This window comes from Tachysurus vachellii, chromosome 2, assembly GCF_030014155.1.
Source record: "Tachysurus vachellii isolate PV-2020 chromosome 2, HZAU_Pvac_v1, whole genome shotgun sequence".
In the NCBI taxonomy this organism is placed as follows: domain Eukaryota; kingdom Metazoa; phylum Chordata; class Actinopteri; order Siluriformes; family Bagridae; genus Tachysurus; species Tachysurus vachellii.
Window position 1 is genome coordinate 28,872,264 of NC_083461.1, and position 17,712 is coordinate 28,889,975.

Here is a 17,712-nt window from a genome sequence, read left to right on the forward strand (position 1 = left end):
GTGGGAGATATGCAAATGATCCAATTCATCAGCAAATCGCAATCAGGGCCGATACGGAATCGCTGATGAAGACTTTGCCCCATTGGGCGAGGAAGGAGGGGGTTGCTGCCGTGTGCAATAGGGTTTCGTTTCGGGGCCCATATCAGGCACTTTGGCTCCAGGCAACAGGCCAGCTTGCTATAAATAGGCTGAGAATAATAACCAGACAGATCACCTTGCATGATAAAGGAAAACAGCAGGACCTCTACTAATACGAATTTAGACCGAGCTTGTCGCAGTAATTCATAGGTTTGTGATAGAACTAACAGGAAAAGGAACGAACAACTTCATATAGCACAGAGATCTGCTAATATTGGTACAGAGTTCAGTTGGACAAAGTTCACCATGTGTTTGGCGAGTAGATTTATGAGGCTACCTTCTTTATCTTCAAACACCTACAATGTAAAGACAAACCTTTAGCATCCAGTGACCCATTTAACTAGAACAACAACAAAACATTCAAGGACTCCCTCAGTGCGGATATATTTCCTTTTTAAATATTTACTGGTGCCATAATCTTTTTCATATGCCATGAGGACAGTGGGTTGATTTTCCACCACTAGAATTAAAGAAATCACGTACATTTGTGATTCTTCACGGTTAAATCAGGTTAGTTAAACCATGAGTCAAGGTAAGTATACTCGAACATTCACTTGCCCAATGGGCTGGTAAATGAATATATTATTTATTGAATAAGCGACTGTCGGTTTATTCCGCCTCAGAAGTTTAAAAAAGTCTGTCAGAAAAGAGCAAAATGTGCACCATTAGTGAAGTCTACAGCCCATAACCACTGTAATGCCACATAATCATCCTCAAAGTCTCCCAGGAGAGTCCCTCTCGCTCGGTGTATCCTGCCTGCTCAGTATGCAGCCAGTCAGCTTTGTTCAGCAGAGTGTCTAGCAGGACACGCATGGAAGCGCAAAGGCCAGACTCGCCGGGAATCGACCGCAGTTAGCACCTCTTAAAGTGGAATCTGAGAGAAAGAGGAGGAGGAGGAGAATAAGTGGGATAGAGATACCGTGTTTGAGCTGAAAATACAAATGGGATGAGGGAAAAAAACAGAATTTGGAACACGGTCAAGAGACCTAATTCAGCTAATTACCAAAAGCTGTGCTAATGTTTTTCCGAAACCTCAACATGCTGTGAGGTGAATGCAAAAGCAAAACAGTCTGTTTCCGTGATACCTGTACACACAACGTCCAGGCTATTAAAACATGTAAGGAATTAAATCCCACACCGTGTGACCAGACACGCATTAAGAGTCACCATTAGCGTTTAAATGTACTTCAACTTAATTCTGGCCTTCAAGGTCAACACCTATTTGCCTTTAGGTGAAAGTTCAAGCATGGAAGCGGTCTCAGTTTCTGTGGTTTTAAATCTCTTTTAACCAAAGGAATGAGAGACGAAGTGAAAGGCTGAGACGTTCATTATTTATGAATATTGCTTTCCACAGTGTCAGCGCAATGCCTTTCTATCGATCCGAGAGTCTAAGAGTCGTGCACGGAAAGGCTTTTAGACACATTCAGCATCGTCACGCTGAAAAGCTGTAACAAAACTCTGTAAAATCCACAGACATCCGTATAAAGTACTCATTCTGTGAGAGATTTATGATTTATCACACCATTGTTATAATGGCTAGGTGCAGCTATAGAAGCCATGAAGTTAGAATAATCTAAATCTAAACAAAGCAGACAGTCACAGAAACATCGAGGCTAGCTGGCAAGACTTCACGATCACACTAAGAATCTGTAACACTATTCATCCTGCTCGGTGAATTTCTTAGATAGAAAGACAAAAAAAATAGAACAACACTGATATCGTTTCAAATCATTGTTTAGGCCGGAGGAGTTTCTACACAATATCCATTGTTCCATATTGCGTACATGTTCCTTTATCAGCAACACAGTCCAACGCAACACTACACACTAATCACCACTACTGCGAGTCAACAAAAGCACACAGCTGGAGTGCATGAGTGATATTCCACCACAAAGGGGCTACAGCTGGAAAAATAAGACGCGTGACGTAGACGACTTAGCTGGCGTACACAAATATGAAGCTAGCAGAGTGGCACAGAAAGAACAACAGGCGGGGTAATGTGTTGTATATGAAGACAGTGGTTTAAGTTCACACACCATTAAACCAATCTTAAACGCACTCATACACACACACACTTCATTAAACTTGAGCTTCATTAACTCCCCATTAAAGGCGTTTTCTGCTACACCGTTCCCATTAAGGTTTGAAGGAGAATTAAAGATAAGGAAGTCTTCAGATACTTAGGAGTTTTATTGATCCTAAACGTACAAACTTTCAGGATTTATTTAGTCATGCTACACAAACTGGACTGAAGACATGGAGCAAAAAAGAATTGACTGACTAAACTCGCCGACTGAGCTGATTTCTTCAGACACAATACTGACATCACGTCCTTCAACACGACGCAGGAAGTGTGTTTTTGAGCCGGATCAAGACTCTGACCTGCTGTTAACCAGCCTGGACAAGATGGACGGGCGCAGATGGAGAAACAGACAGATAAATAGAAGAAGGATGGGCCATGTGGAAATACACGTCTTGTTTCGAAACTTAAAGCCGTTTGTTGAATACAGAGGTCCACAGACAAATAGGCTCAGAGACAAACAGCATGCAGACAGACAGAAAGCTCATTAAACAGATTATAGAGAGATAAACAGAAAGCTTTAAGCAGTCAGATCAATAAAAACATTTGTTAGAGAGACAGACAGGTATATATGCAGACAGACAGCTCTATAGACAGACAGGCAGACAGACAGACTAACTGACCAAAATATTAACAGACAGATAAACACAGCTCTACAGAGTATAATAACTAAATTAAATGGGATTATTAATAAATAACTGCAAAAAATAATCAGAATACTTGAGTGTAGTGAAACAGGGACCGTGTTAACAGATCACACACTCTGGGAGGAAACATGGTACAATATCCTGTATTTTCCACAACACTGCCCTCTAGTGACACTATACAGTCATGACACACAAGATTAAGCACAGGTGTGTGCGCGCGCGTGTGTGCGCGTGCGTGCGTGAACCTGTCTTACACCTCACTTCCTGTAAACACTCTACCTCTGAAAAACCGAACAAACAAGTGACGTGTATTAACATGAGTTTAATAAATCAGTGAAGTTACTTATGGTAGGTGAAAAGTACCAACAGCAGACCTCACAAGCGCTTACACAGACGGCTAGATACGCTGATGATAAAATAGTTTTCTGCTCTCTTCACTCTCTCTCTTTATTGCATGGCACTCGCACCATCTCTCTCCCTCTCTTTTTAAAAATTTATCAATGACAGCACCTCCGCCCATGCTATCACTTTACACTTAATTCAGCAAACCGTGACGTGCCATGCATTATTCAGACCACTCACACACACACCCACAGCGAGAGAATACATGTGTAATATGATTAGATATAACTGTGTGTAAAGAACCTTTCCAGCTTCAGGCCGCAGCGAGAGCCTTACTGCTAAACCCTCACACTCCTGACCAGAGATCAAATACTTAAAAACTCAATGAAAAGAAAGTGCAAGAAGGACAGGAAGTGGTCATGAGCCCCCAAGCTTCAGACACTTTCACTTCCTGTTTAGACGCAGAATGAAGCCAAAGCTCACAGGCTACATGGATCTATAAACTCAGAAAAGCCAGTAAAGGCTACGCCCCCTGTGCTGCTGCCACTGCTGATGGGGGGATGAGGTTATGATGTAAGGTGTGTGTTATGTGCATGTGATGGACCTGTGTGTTAATACTGAGACATGAGAGAGACAGAGAGACAGAGAGAGAGAGAGAGACGGAAAGAAAGAAGCAGAGAGAAAGAATAGAGACACAAAGAAGCAGATAGAGAGTGAGAGAAACAGTTTACTGAAACTCAAATACAAAAAATACCAACAATGACCCTACAGGAGCCACACACACACTCAGATCTGAGTTTAATCAGCATGTCAAAGAGCACTGAACTTATGAGGACATCTCACTGTCCACATAACTTAAGCTTAACACACCCACACACACTTACTTTGGCATGACCTAAGAAGTAACAGCTGTCAGCAAAGTGGGAATAATAAGAACACAAAACGAAACACACACACAGACACACACACACTTACTCGCTCTTTCTCTCTCTCTAGGAATTCAGACCACGAATTCAGACCACTTTCTTTCTCAGCACAAAGATTCTGACTTTCACAACTAGGAAACTGTTTCTGAGAAACTGGAGCGTGCATGAGCGCGCGCACACAAACACACACAGCTATGTGCAAATCTAATGCAGTGAGCCCATCTCAGGGGAAAAAAAGAGCAAGAGCAGAGCAAGGTCACCTCACAGAGCGTCTCATCACAGAGCAAGGTCACCTCACAGAGCAAGGTCATCTCACAGAGCGTCTCATCACAGAGCAAGGTCACCTCACAGAGCGTCTCATCACAGAGCAAGGTCACCTCACAGAGCAAGGTCATCTCACAGAGCGTCTCATCACAGAGCAAGGTCACCTCACAGAGCAAGGTCACCTCACAGAGCGTCTCATCACAGAGCAAGGTCACCTCGCAGAGCGTCTCATCACAGAGCAAGGTCACCTCACAGAGCGTCTCATCACAGAGCAAGGTCACCTCACAGAGCAAGGTCACCTCACAGAGCAAGGTCACCTCACAGAGCGTCTCATCACAGAGCAAGGTCACCTCGCAGAGCGTCTCATCACAGAGCAAGGTCACCTCACAGAGCGTCTCATCACAGAGCAAGGTCACCTCACAGAGCAAGGTCACCTCACAGAGCAAGGTCACCTCACAGAGCGTCTCATCACAGAGCAAGGTCACCTCACAGAGCAAGGTCACCTCACAGAGCGTCTCATCACAGAGCAAGGTCACCTCACAGAGCAAGGTCACCTCACAGAGCGTCTCATCACAGAGCAAGGTCACGTCACAGAGCAAGGTCACGTCACAGAGCAAGGTCACCTCACAGAGCAAGGTCACCTCACAGAGCAAGGTCACCTCGCAGAGCATCTCATCACTGAGCAAGGTCACGTCACAGAGCAAGGTCACGTCACAGAGCAAGGTCACCTCACAGAGCAAGGTCACCTCACAGAGCAAGGTCACGTCACAGAGCAAGGTCACGTCACAGAGCAAGGTCACGTCACAGAGCAAGGTCACGTCACAGAGCAAGGTCACCTCACAGAGCAAGGTCACCTCACAGAGCAAGGTCACCTCGCAGAGCATCTCATCACTGAGCAAGGTCACGTCACAGAGCAAGGTCTCGTCACAGAGCGAGGTCACGTCACTGAGCGAGGTCACGTCACTGAGCGAGGTCACGTCACTGAGCGAGGTCACGTCACAGAGCGAGGTCACGTCACAGAGCGAGGTCACGTCACAGAGCAAGGTCACGTCACAGAGCAAGGTCACCTCACAGAGCAAGGTCACCTCACAGAGCAAGGTCACCTCACAGAGCAAGGTCACCTCACAGAGCAAGGTCACCTCACAGAGCGTCACCTCACAGAGCGTCACCTCACAGAGCGTCACCTCACAGAGCGTCACCTCACAGAGCGTCACCTCAGTTTAACCTAAGTTAAAGTGTCCTTTTTATACCTTTATAGTTACTGTGGAAATCGTCACAATCGAACAGTTCCCTCCCACCTGTATCAGCTAACGTAAAGTTAAATCTTGAACACAGGAATCTCCTTCCATGAGCATTAAATAAACAGTTTCATTTCAGAGGACAGTTTATTATGCTCCTGGGAAGTTCATATTTACGAGTTGGGAAGTCATAATTACAACATCGGGTGGATTTGAGTCACTTTGGTCAAAGCATATGGACGCGAACCTTCTCTTAATTAACTGTTAATGAACTTTTCTCTGCTTACAAAAAAAAGGCACAGGGAATGCACATCAACTGTGTGCTGCTTTTTTAGCTTTTAATCAATTTATCGCTTCATATTATATCGTAATAAGCAGTGTGATCATATTAACACATATCTGAACTTTTGAGACGTTCGACTGTAACATTCACAGTCAATTAACTTAATTAACCAGGATTGGGTTAGAAACATCAAACACGGTACAGGTCGCTCTGAATAAACCGTTGCTATAGAAACGATAAGATAGAACTAGCGTGTGAACAGAAACCTGTCGTGGTGTATAATCAGACTCCAGGAGCTGAGAGCTCTGTAATATAATGTACTGAACCACATGGCACCAAACGTCAAACCTTGACCCAGAAACCCGTACATGTGACTGATAAAACGAGTCCCTTGGATGGGCGAGAAAGTCAAAAACAGAAAAAAACAAAAAACAAAAAAAAACAAATATAAGATCGTGAGAACGAGACCTCGGAGAACGACAACAATTGTTGAGCAAACATGATCAAACTCACGACCTTTCGTTTCTTTGGCACAACTGCGAGTGCTGCAGCACATCTGATCCTGTTTTACTCTCTAGACACGTTTACACCTCTCTCTCTCTCTCGTCTGAGTGCTTCCAGATGTTTCTGTTTGAGACGACGAGTCCTAGCCGTGTCTCTCTGTCTTGCCGCGAGTTGTCGGTGTACGGAAATGCTCTTCCTGCACAGAACATTGCGCCGTGGATTAAGGAACCTGATGAAATGATCACAGAGAATCAGACATCCAGAGGATCAGATCCTCAAACTAATAACGCTTTTCCTTTCGGTATTCAGTAAACATCCAAGAGCTGCTGGTTACGTCTTTAACGTTGCTTCACCAGATGCAGCTTTCAGTCTGGCATTACATCAAATTATTTACATCATTGTCAGTTTGCTCCTCTTCAGAACAGCGGCTCTTTATCCTCCATACAAGATCTACTGGTTTTTGTCTGATCTTCTCAGAATGTGCTGAAAGTTTTTTCTAAAACTTTCTTAAAATTAAAAAAGAAACGTTCCCTCTTTTCTATAAACTCCTAATACGACAATTAAATACAGATGCTGATTAAAATGGTTTGACAGACAAGCGATGCTGGGGGTTTAATGCCCAGTTACTACGAATGCCATGGTCATGTGACCTGCTAATGGATTTATACAGAGATGAATGTGGAGATGAATCTTCATGAAGTTCATGATAAATATTAGCTTTCCTGTGATTAACTGATACAAGCAGGTAAAAAACGGTATATTTAACTGCCGTTTTCCCAAAAAGTGTATTTTATTCATCATCTCTCCTGAAGCAGAGATCAGCTGCTCCGTTCCTTCTGTTCATCAAGTCCAATTATACACGACAATCGTGTATGAGACAGCTGAGACTAACGGCTGAATGTTGTCACACAGCTGTGTCCAAACAGGACCTCTCCCTCCATCAAGCTGTAATCTCAGTGGCAACAGCAACATAAACCGATTCAATATTATTAATTCACTGCGAATCAGGTGAGGTTACGAATACAAATGATTCTCTACGGTTAGTCGCCACGCTAGTTTCGACCTTCTTTAGTTCCTTTGTTCTGCTTGATATGGAATAAGGGAGAATTTGGTTACAGTTTATCTTGTAGTTTAACGTGTATAGAGGCAGCAGAACGTAAAGGATAGCTAGAGAACTTAGCAGAGGTTGTTGGTGTCTCAGAGCAGGGAGAGAGAGAGGGAGGGATAGAGGGAGAGAGAGAGAGAGAGAGAGAGAGAGAGAGAGAGGAGGACAGGGGGGGGGGAGGGAGGGAGGAGAGACAGGGAGGGAGAGAGGGAGAGAGAGAGAGAAAGAGAGAGAGAAAGAGAGAGAGAGAGAGAGAGAGGCTGGATGGATGAGACATATCCACAAGTGACTTGCAAATCATGATGCGCTAAACAGTATTGTGAGATTCCCTAAAAATAAGCACAGCTTGCTCGTAATCATGGAGGTGAAAACCGCAGTCATTTTTCACTCTGATGTTTCTGTGATGTTTTTTGCAGCACAGCTCACAGAGAAAAGCTTGAATTGGAGAAAACAACAAGCACTGGATTTGTATTGGATGTTACAGTTTCAGTGTGAATGATTCTTTTCACCGTGTGTTACACCTGTTCTACACCTCACACTGATCTCAGAACCTTATATGACCCTCTGTGAAGATAAACACACAACAGATCTCAGACCTGTGTGTGTGTGTATGTGTGTGTTGTGGGACACGGCATCACTACCAAGTCAAGGTTTGAATTACAGCCAACCAATCAGGAGATAAAGAACAAGCTCAGATTACACAGAAAATGAACCGAATGAACAAGAGAAAGGGATGAGGGGGAGGAGAGAGAGAGAGGGAGAGAGAGAGAGGGAGGGAGAGAGAGAGAGAGAGAGAGAGAAAGGGAGAGAACCAAAAGAAAAGGACAATACCGCACACTCCTCTCTTTGTGTCCTGGATTTCAGAGGCAAACACAGCGGGGTATTAAACAGGCTCATCGTTATCAGATGGTCCGTCTTCATGGAGCGTGTTAAGATGTTATGTGAGTCTTTTAGACAGGAAACGCTCTCGGCTTGTATGTGCGTACGTTCGCGCTTCATGGTGATTCCTAATTAAGCACTTCGAAGAGGAAGCAGGCTCAGAAAGTAAAAAGGTCTTCTTTACACAAACACATTTAACTGGAGCAGAACTAAAAACGTCTACACAAGGGCTTTTCAATCGTTATTTATACACTGAATACGTTCTTTAATCATCGACCTGCACAGCATCAAACATACTGACTTCCAGACATTAGGAGTCACAGAGAATGGTTTGGGTTCCCATTTAAAATCAAGGGACTTAGGAGTAGCGTAATTTCCGGACTATTGAGCGCACCTGAATATAAGCCGCACCCACTGAATTTAAAAAAAATTATTATTTTGAACATAAATAAGGCGCACATGTCTATAAGCTGCAGGTGCCTGCAGTTCCATTGAAACAAATTAACTTTACACAGGCTTTAACGAAACATGACTTGTAACAAAATAAATAGGCTTTAACCAAACACGGCTTGTACCAAAAAATAAAAAAGTAACAGTAAACAGTAGCCTATCAAGAAAGTCATTGCTCACTATCTTCCTCCTCCTGTGCACTGAAACCACTGAAGTCGTCTCCTTCGGTGTCGGAGTTAAAGGTAGGGTCTCCGATGTTTAAGAAATGCTTCAGAAAACTGAGTAGGACCGTGTTAATATAGGATCAGATTTCCAGCGCTGGAGAGAACTGAAGCAGCGGGAAGTTGGTGCATATTCACAGATTGGAGTTTCCCCGAGTCAATAACCCCTGAGCTAAACACTGTTACTACACAAATAACACCTCTTTTCTATCGTAGTAATGTAGAGAGGCAGCTACAACTGCGTTTTGCTAGTAACAGTGTTTAGCTCAGGAGTTATTGTCTCGGGAATCTCCAATCTGTGAATATGCGGCCAATTTCCTGCTCCTTCAGTTCTCTCCAGTGCTGGAAAGCTGATCCTATATTAACACGGGTCCTACTTCTTGCCTTATCGTAAGCATTTCTTCGCTTTCTTTCTTTGTTTTTATCCTCCATGTCAATGTTAAAACCGCTTTCTGCTAATGTCACACATGCGCACTGAACACTCTCTCCGCCGCATATTGACAAGACACACCCCTTTCTGCTCATTGGCTACACGTTTGTGTTGATTTTTGTTTTGATTTTTAGTTTGTGGTCTCGACTCAGTTTTCTGAAAGCATTTCTCAAACATCGGAGAATCTACCTTTAACCCGTTCGGCAATTTCTTTGGCTTCATGCTGCCAAAAAACTGAACACGTGACAGAATGTGTTTTTTTTTTTTTGAAGAAAAAAAAAATTGAAAGCTGGAAAAATATTTTATGTTTTAGCCATATATTAGCCGGTACATTTTTTTAAGCCGCAATGTTCAAAGCGTGGGAAAAAAGTTGCGGCTAATAGTCCGGAAAATACGGTAAATATAAGAACTTTGGGTTGAGGTTTCTAAATAAAAACACTTAATTGAGTTACCTGATTTAAAACTAAATAAATGTTGTTTTAAGGTTCAAAACCAAACATATGATCAAATCGACCGTAAACTCTATATACACGCTATATGAGCAAAAGTATGTGCACCCCTGAAGCCCTTTTTCGCCGTTCGTCCCCGAACTGCTGAGATAAATATTAGAGCAACATAAGGACTAGATGTGGCGAGGAAGTACGAGTGTGACGCTCGAGTGTCTACAAACATCTGGCCATGCAGTGTGTATATAAAGACGTTAAAACGCAGACAGCAGCATAACAGAAAAATAAACACACACACACACAACAGCTATCCCTGTAATGCTAACAGGTTCTTTGCTGCTTTTACATTATATATACACAGGGTCTGTGCACGTGTGTGTGTGTATCAGTGTGTCTTCGCTCCTAGGCGCCCGTCTCTGTCTATACCTCCTAAAATAAACCAGTGATACTCGATTTTCTCTCTCTTTCTCTACCAGGAGAACAGGAGCCTCTTTGAGCGCGACGGGGAAAAAGGTAAGACGGTCTTTCTAAAACGTCTGAAGGACACACTGGCCGTCATTGTCAGGACTGATCCAGAACGAGAAGAGAGAAGTGTGGGAACGCTCGAGTGCCTCTGCTCAGAACCACAGCAGACGTTGCGTCGGCGAACACTCAGAAAGCTCGCACGGTCATCTTTATAACCACTAACGTAGGTGTGTGTGCAGTATGGAAATCCAAACCATTCCAGATGTCTTGTGGGAACAAGCAGAGTAACAGTGAACAAACGTCGACAGGCCTGACTGACACGACGCGGTGCAGACCGCCAGGCCACCTGATATCCAGTTAAAGTCAGAAGTTTAGAAAGGAAGCAAAGATCCTGATGCTGAACTGTGTTTAGTGTCGAGTCTGAAAGCAGCCCTGTCGTTATCATCATGAGATCATGACGTGTTTGTGTGGAGCCTGGGGAACTCAAAGAGAAGCTAAAAGGTGTGAAGTCTCGCAGGAAATCAACAGTGAACGCGTTTCAAAACCACATCGAAACATCTCGCTTGTTTTTCCGTCCTCCGGCAGCCTTCGTTTTAAAAAGAACAAATTAAAAAGAAATAAATATGAAATTTCTGCAGTGCCACAACAAAGCTGGGACTGATTTAGAAAGTTACGGTTGCTTGTTTTTAATAAAACACACATCCCTGGGAGTTTTGTAAATTTTTAAACTGCTATAACTGCTTTTCAACTTAGAAATATAAACATACATGCCAGACAAACAGCGTGTTTATCAGGACAGGAAGTGAGGATGAGGAGTCAATAGAGAAGTAAATATATTGTTTTTTAAATGAAGAGATTACTAAAGTGAGATCGAAGCGTGGGGGGGCTTGTGGGGTGACAGTTAATATTGGAGATCTAGTGTTGCTCGTTCCACATTCACATGTAGGATTCATGGAGTCTGTTTACATGACTGTGTTTATTTGAGTAATGCAGCGTACAGACAGAAGAGTATTTTGATGTTAAAATGTGCAGGTGCTGATTGGTCCTGCAAATAAAAATCATGGTGAATTTAAACCAATCACTGTGTAGAAACACAACCTTCCTGCTCTGAGGGTTAGGGAAAATTAATGTTCTTTAACAACGAGGAATGTCATAAGAAAGCATTTAATTCTATATATATATATATATATATATATATATATATATAGAATTAAATGCTTTCTTATGACATTCTATATATATATATATATATATATATATATATATATAGAATGTCATAAGAAAGCATTTAATTCTATATATATATATATATATATATATATATATATATATATATATATATATATATATATATATATATATATATATATATAATCTCTCTCTATCTCGCTCACACACACACACAAAATGCCCTTAGCTACCTGGACTGAAAACACAAAGGTTGACTGGCAGACATGCAACATTGCTGTGTACACACACACAGACACACACACAGACACACACACACAGACACACACACACAGACACACACACACAGACACACACACACAGACACACACACACAGACACACACACACAGACACACACACACAGACACACACACACAGACGAGCAGCAGTGTTTATCTCCTGCTCTGCAGATAGACTTTGATGTGTCGCGCTGAAGGCGAGCAGAAACACACTCACACACTCCACATTGTTCACACTATTTAACACAGCACATGTTCTGTTAACCGTCCGCAGGTTCTCACGGTCCACAAAGATCACTAGATTGTAATTTAGTGCAGCTGTAAGACAACAAACGTGCGTCTCAGCGACAGTGTGAGAGTAAACGTCAGTCGTTTGTTTGTGCAAATACGACATCACTCCATCATGTATTTTCAAAGCTCTCAAACCAAGCTGAAGGACTAAACCTGTACACTAACTACCACATTACAGCTACAGGATAGATCACACTCACGCTACACAATTCTATTTTATAGATTCTATTCTATCTACGCAATCTATTAAAAACCTTTCCAGATTACGTTACTGTACATTATATTTATTTATTTACAAAACACACACACACAGACACACATATACACGCACGCACACATCTTTTCTGGAGAACCTTCATGTAGCAAAGGATGCTGAAAGGTCAGAGAGAGAAAGATGTTACCCTGGAAACGACCCTCCGCTGGGGGCCCCTTCATGGTAGAGAAAAGCAATGTAGCATCCTGTGTGTGTGTGTGTGTGTGTGTGTATACACGCCTTTATGGTTTACAGCAAGATAAACACAATGAAGCAGATTTATAACACATACACATAATCAACATGCTGTAATTAAAAGATAAAAGAAACACACACACACAATATAATCAGGGCTTCTCTCCACTAAATGAATTCTTAGTAATGCTTATTATGACTTTATTACTTATTAATGAATTCAATAGAATAATTTCATATTTTAGTAATGAATGTATTATATTTTCAAATATTAGTGGTAAATAATAACATTAAAATCTATTCAAATTTTTTTTATATAAAGTTTGATGGTATATTCAACAGAAGAAAAAACCTCCCTCCTCTCTCTCTCCCTCCATCTCTCAAATTCTCCCTCAAAATCTCTCCCTCTCTCCATCTCTCCCTCCATTACTCTCTCCCTCTCCCTCCCTCTCTCAGGAAGCAGGCTGTGCCTCTTTCCTGTTCCTGATATCTGATAATGAATATAAAAGGTGTTAAAGACACAGGATAAACTTTAACATTGTAGAATTATAAGAACAGATTTGTTAAGAAATAAAAACATAGAGTCACTCATCCACTTCAGGAGACAGAGGTCTGGGCTTGAGAGAAGAAGGCTACTTTAGGTCAGATGGTGTGTGTGTGTTAGGAGAGGGGGGCAGCAAGTCCAGAATGAAGGACACAAAAAGCAAGGGACAATGCAGAGGGTTTCCCTTTCACACCCTCTCACTCTCTCCATTCAAAACCAAACAGTAAGCGCACACACAGTGGAAAGTGTGTGTGTGTGTGTCTCCATCCTTGTATCACTATCATACAGCAGCATTTTATTTAGATTGCGATGTTGTGGCCAACTAACTTTTTTTTGCCGCTTCAAAATAAAAAAAGTCGCATTCGAGATTGTGTTTTTTTTTTTTTTAAAAAAGGAACGAACACGAAAATCAATAATAAATAAATAAGCAAGCTCTTTTTGGAACAGATCCCTATAACAATCATTTGCTGAACACTGTATCCTCCCTCTCTCTCTTACACACACACCTGCAGATGAAGAGAGCAGTGCAGGTGAAAACACACAGTAACTACGTGCTCTTTTCTTTCATCTCAGCAGAATAAGCACTTCTGGAAACAGCTGCTTCAAAAGACGAGAATAAAAAAAGTGCAGCGGTGCTCAGGGGAACATAGACACACACACACACGCACACACAGACGCACGCACGCACACACAGACACACCCCTTTATTCACAATGAACCCTAACAGACCAAATACAGCGTTCAGATGACACAGTGACGTCTAAGGCTGAAAACTAATCATCTTAACATTACAGACAATTCATAATTCATGTAATGGCACATGATCTGTGTGTTTGTGTGTGTGTGTGTGTGTGTGTAAGGCTCTGTACCCTATGCACTGTGTCTCTCAAACCTTGTGAATCATGTGACAGTTATTGTCTAAACCGGGACACGATTGCGGCACATGGATGACTTCTTCCTCTCGGAGTCGCCGCTCGGCGACGAAACGTGTCCGATGTTCTACATCGTTGTTAGTGAGAGTTCAGTACAGATCAGTCTGGGGAATTATTTTATTCAGGAAATCTCATTTGATGACTTTTTTGATGAAATGTATATTCTGCTCTAGAGACACAACATCCTTTGAAGAGAGACTGAGAGACGGAGAGAGAGAGAGAGAGAGAGAGAGAGAGAGAGAGAGAGAGAGAGAGAGAGAGAGAGAAAGAGAGAGGGAGAGACCCCTGAAGACTGTAGGACCATCATTTCAAGTCTTAGTCACTTTAGTTGCCTCCTCACCCCCTTTCTGCTCTTTCTGGTTCCACTCTCTTCACTCTACACGTCTGTTTTAAACCTCTGCTGTTTGACCACAAGATATGGGACTGAACAAAAGCAGGCCTGAGGACAGAATTTGGGCAGGATCCTTACAGCCAGCTCACAACTGCATTATGTTTCCTTTTAAACCGTTTTCCTAAGCTCTCAGAAAAGGTGAAGTCCCAAAGAGCCTCTGAGATTAATCCTTAAAATAATGAACACATTACCGCATGACTGACACCACCGAGCGGGACGGGGCGCTGAAGTGAATAATCTGAAGTGTCATCACTTATCTGTGTGTTTTGTTACAGACTGACTGCTTCACTATTTCACCAAACATGTCAAAGTCCTCTGAGAGCTTTTCCACATTCGTTTTCCTTTCAGAGTCATAAAATCTGACACAAGAAAGAAAACGTACCAGAATTCAATCTAAACACGGCAGCTGAAGTACTTTCCTGTCAGAATTTTTTTATCCTGTCACAAAGTGGCTCTGCTGAATTCCTGATAGAGATTCTGATATCATTCGACAGCAACGAGAAAATCTCGACCTGAAAATCCTGAGCCGACACGAGGACGAATTAAAAACCTCTGGAGGAAACCGGGCTCAGAAGGAAACTCATCCTTTTCAGGCTTCCAACTATAAAAAGCCAAACAGTACTGAGTGTGTGGAAAAGGATGTTCAGTACAATCAGACCGTAAACGTTTATATGCTCACTTGCGTACTTTAGGTACCACTCAAGGATTAAAAGCGACATCTGTTAAATTGAGGTTTAAAAAACACAACATTAATTCATCCAATCATGTGGTTTGTGTCTCTTCTCCGTCGTCATGACCGGTGTCTCAGAATTTAACAACACTGACCTTACTGGATGATGTTTAACATCACAGCAGCAGCTCTCAGGTACAAAGCCAACATCTCTGAGCAAGATTATCTGCATACGCTTCCTCTTCCAGGTGCCTCAACTGCTGACCGTCTTGGCTTCAACAGTAATAATTACATAACACACACACAGAGGTCAAAGGCAACAACAAACCAGCATGAGTGTAATTTTATAAACATCAACTGCAATATGATCAACTGGAATCTCAAACTGATCCCAGCTGCAGATCTCTGCGACTTCGGCTCTATTCGGATCATATTAGTTTATCAGGAAGACGTCTGTAATAAAACGCGACCATAGACGGCACAAAGTCTATGACAAAGACCCGGTTTTCGTGTCATGCGATGATATGATTGTTTATATTTTCCTCTTAGAAGCTCAGAGAAAAAAATGCAGACAGTGCCGCACTAATTGGACATAAAATCAAAGAGGAAAACAATAAATTAAATCATATTCCCTTTGCACATTCCACCCTGTTTGAACAGAGCTTTATGAGCTGTATGCAGGAGGCTAGAGGGTGAGGAAAGTCATATTCCAGCCTCACAACTCCAGGATTCACGGTTCAATGACAAATTTCAGGCTAACGTCTGTCTTGTTTCCTGGATTCTCCAAGTGTCTGTCTGGGTTTCTTCCAGGTTATCTGGATTCCACCTACAGCTCAAAAACACACAGCAGGCAGGCTAAAGGTGCTAACTGTACCAAGATGTGTGTGTGTGTGCATGTGTGTATGGTGTCATGTGATGGAGTTAAATCTGGGACGTTTTCCCGCCTCAGTGTTGGTGCTCCAGGGATAATCTCCGGATCCACCAGGATAAAGCTCTTACTGAAAGTGAGATGCTTTGAGCATGTAGTGAAATGAGAAGCTTGAACTACCATCAGCCTTTTTTCTTTCACACACACACACACACACACAGCTGCTAAAAGCATGTGTTGAATTAAATGCTGATAACTTCTTAAACACTACAGTTATACACAACGAAAACATCGACTGGAAGTAATTTAAGGGTTAAAACTGAAAAATATACATCTTTTATTTATTATTAGCTATCTGGCTAATACCAAGCACTTAGGCTAGGCTAAACCTCTACACTGCATTCGACTTGTCCGCACTTGTTGTTTCGATACTAAAATCTAACTTAAATAAAGCTTAAAAAGTGCGTTTTCACCATTATACCTAACAATTATAACTATACTTAACACCATGTTCACATATTAGCACCAGGCAGTGTATGCTTGCTAGTTAGCTAGCTAGCTACTAATAGCCAATATGCTACCACATTAGTGGTGAATATAAACCTGTGTGTTTGTTTATTTATTTTGATTTATTAGAATTCAACTTTGGGTAGAAAATGTATGCATTCTCTGTAGTGAATAAAGTATGAGGAAAAAAAAAAGAAGAAAAAAAAACAATCCTAGGAACAAAAACAAAACAAGCAGCAGCTAGCATTAGCCTCCAAGCTAAGTCTGTATGTGAAACATTTTTTTTTGTACTTTTAAAATTCGAGCGCATAACAAAAAAAATAAATGTTAATAAATGTTTTCACGATAAAACGATCAGAAATTCGGTTTCTTTTTAAAGAAACAAACAAAAACAAACATTCTAGGAAATCTAAACGCTATGCTAGTTAGCATTAGCATGCTGGCTAACCACATACATACACTACCTTTTTTTAATCAGCGTTAGCTTAGCCGCGGTGTCTAAAATATCTACGTTAATATACGCAATAGTGCACTCGATAGCGTGTAAAAAAATGACACGATTACAGGGGGGGACGTGTAAAAAAGGAAGCAGGACAGATACCTGAGTTTGCTTTTATGATGTAGTAGCAGTTTAAAAAACAAGTGTTTATGTTTTATACACGTAAACAAAGCATGTTTATTGTGTATCGGTGCAGCTGTTAATAATGTTTGGGGTTTGTTTACCTTCAATAACAAGGTGGAAAAGATGTGTGTAGCTTGTAGATGGGGTTCCTTCCGGTGCACAAACGCCGGGCTTTGGGAATCTCCCCACGACTCGTATCCTTGGCAACACTGTCTGCGTTTAAAGGCTAGTAATAATCACAACAAGCATGAAAGCTAATAATAATAATAGTAATAATGATAATAATACAGCAGACTATCAATCCTGGTGCTGTTTATTTACATCCATTGGTCCATAGGTGTGTACATTCCACTTGGTGAACAAAATAATACTCCGTTACGATTTAAAACCCTCCGTGAAGCTTAAAACGGTTAGAACGGAACGAGAGTAGAAACAATGATGGTTGTAATCCGTCGGCGCTGAACACAGTGAGTCTGTCTGTCTGTCTCACACACACAAGAGCACAAAACGCTCCTTTGCCTGCTTTTCCACGAACTCCAGTCTCAGGATGATG

The 17,712-nt window shown here is 41.8% G+C and overlaps 1 protein-coding gene across 1 annotated transcript in view; it reads right to left on the bottom strand.

Annotated features, from left to right (window-relative positions):
- fbxw7 (F-box and WD repeat domain containing 7) overlaps positions 1-17,712 on the bottom strand; it is a 94,798-nt gene extending 77,086 nt beyond the window's left edge. The window contains exon 1 of the mRNA XM_060864182.1: positions 17,261-17,712. The gene's annotated coding sequence lies outside the window, so the exon portion shown is untranslated. The remainder of the gene's footprint in view (positions 1-17,260) is intronic.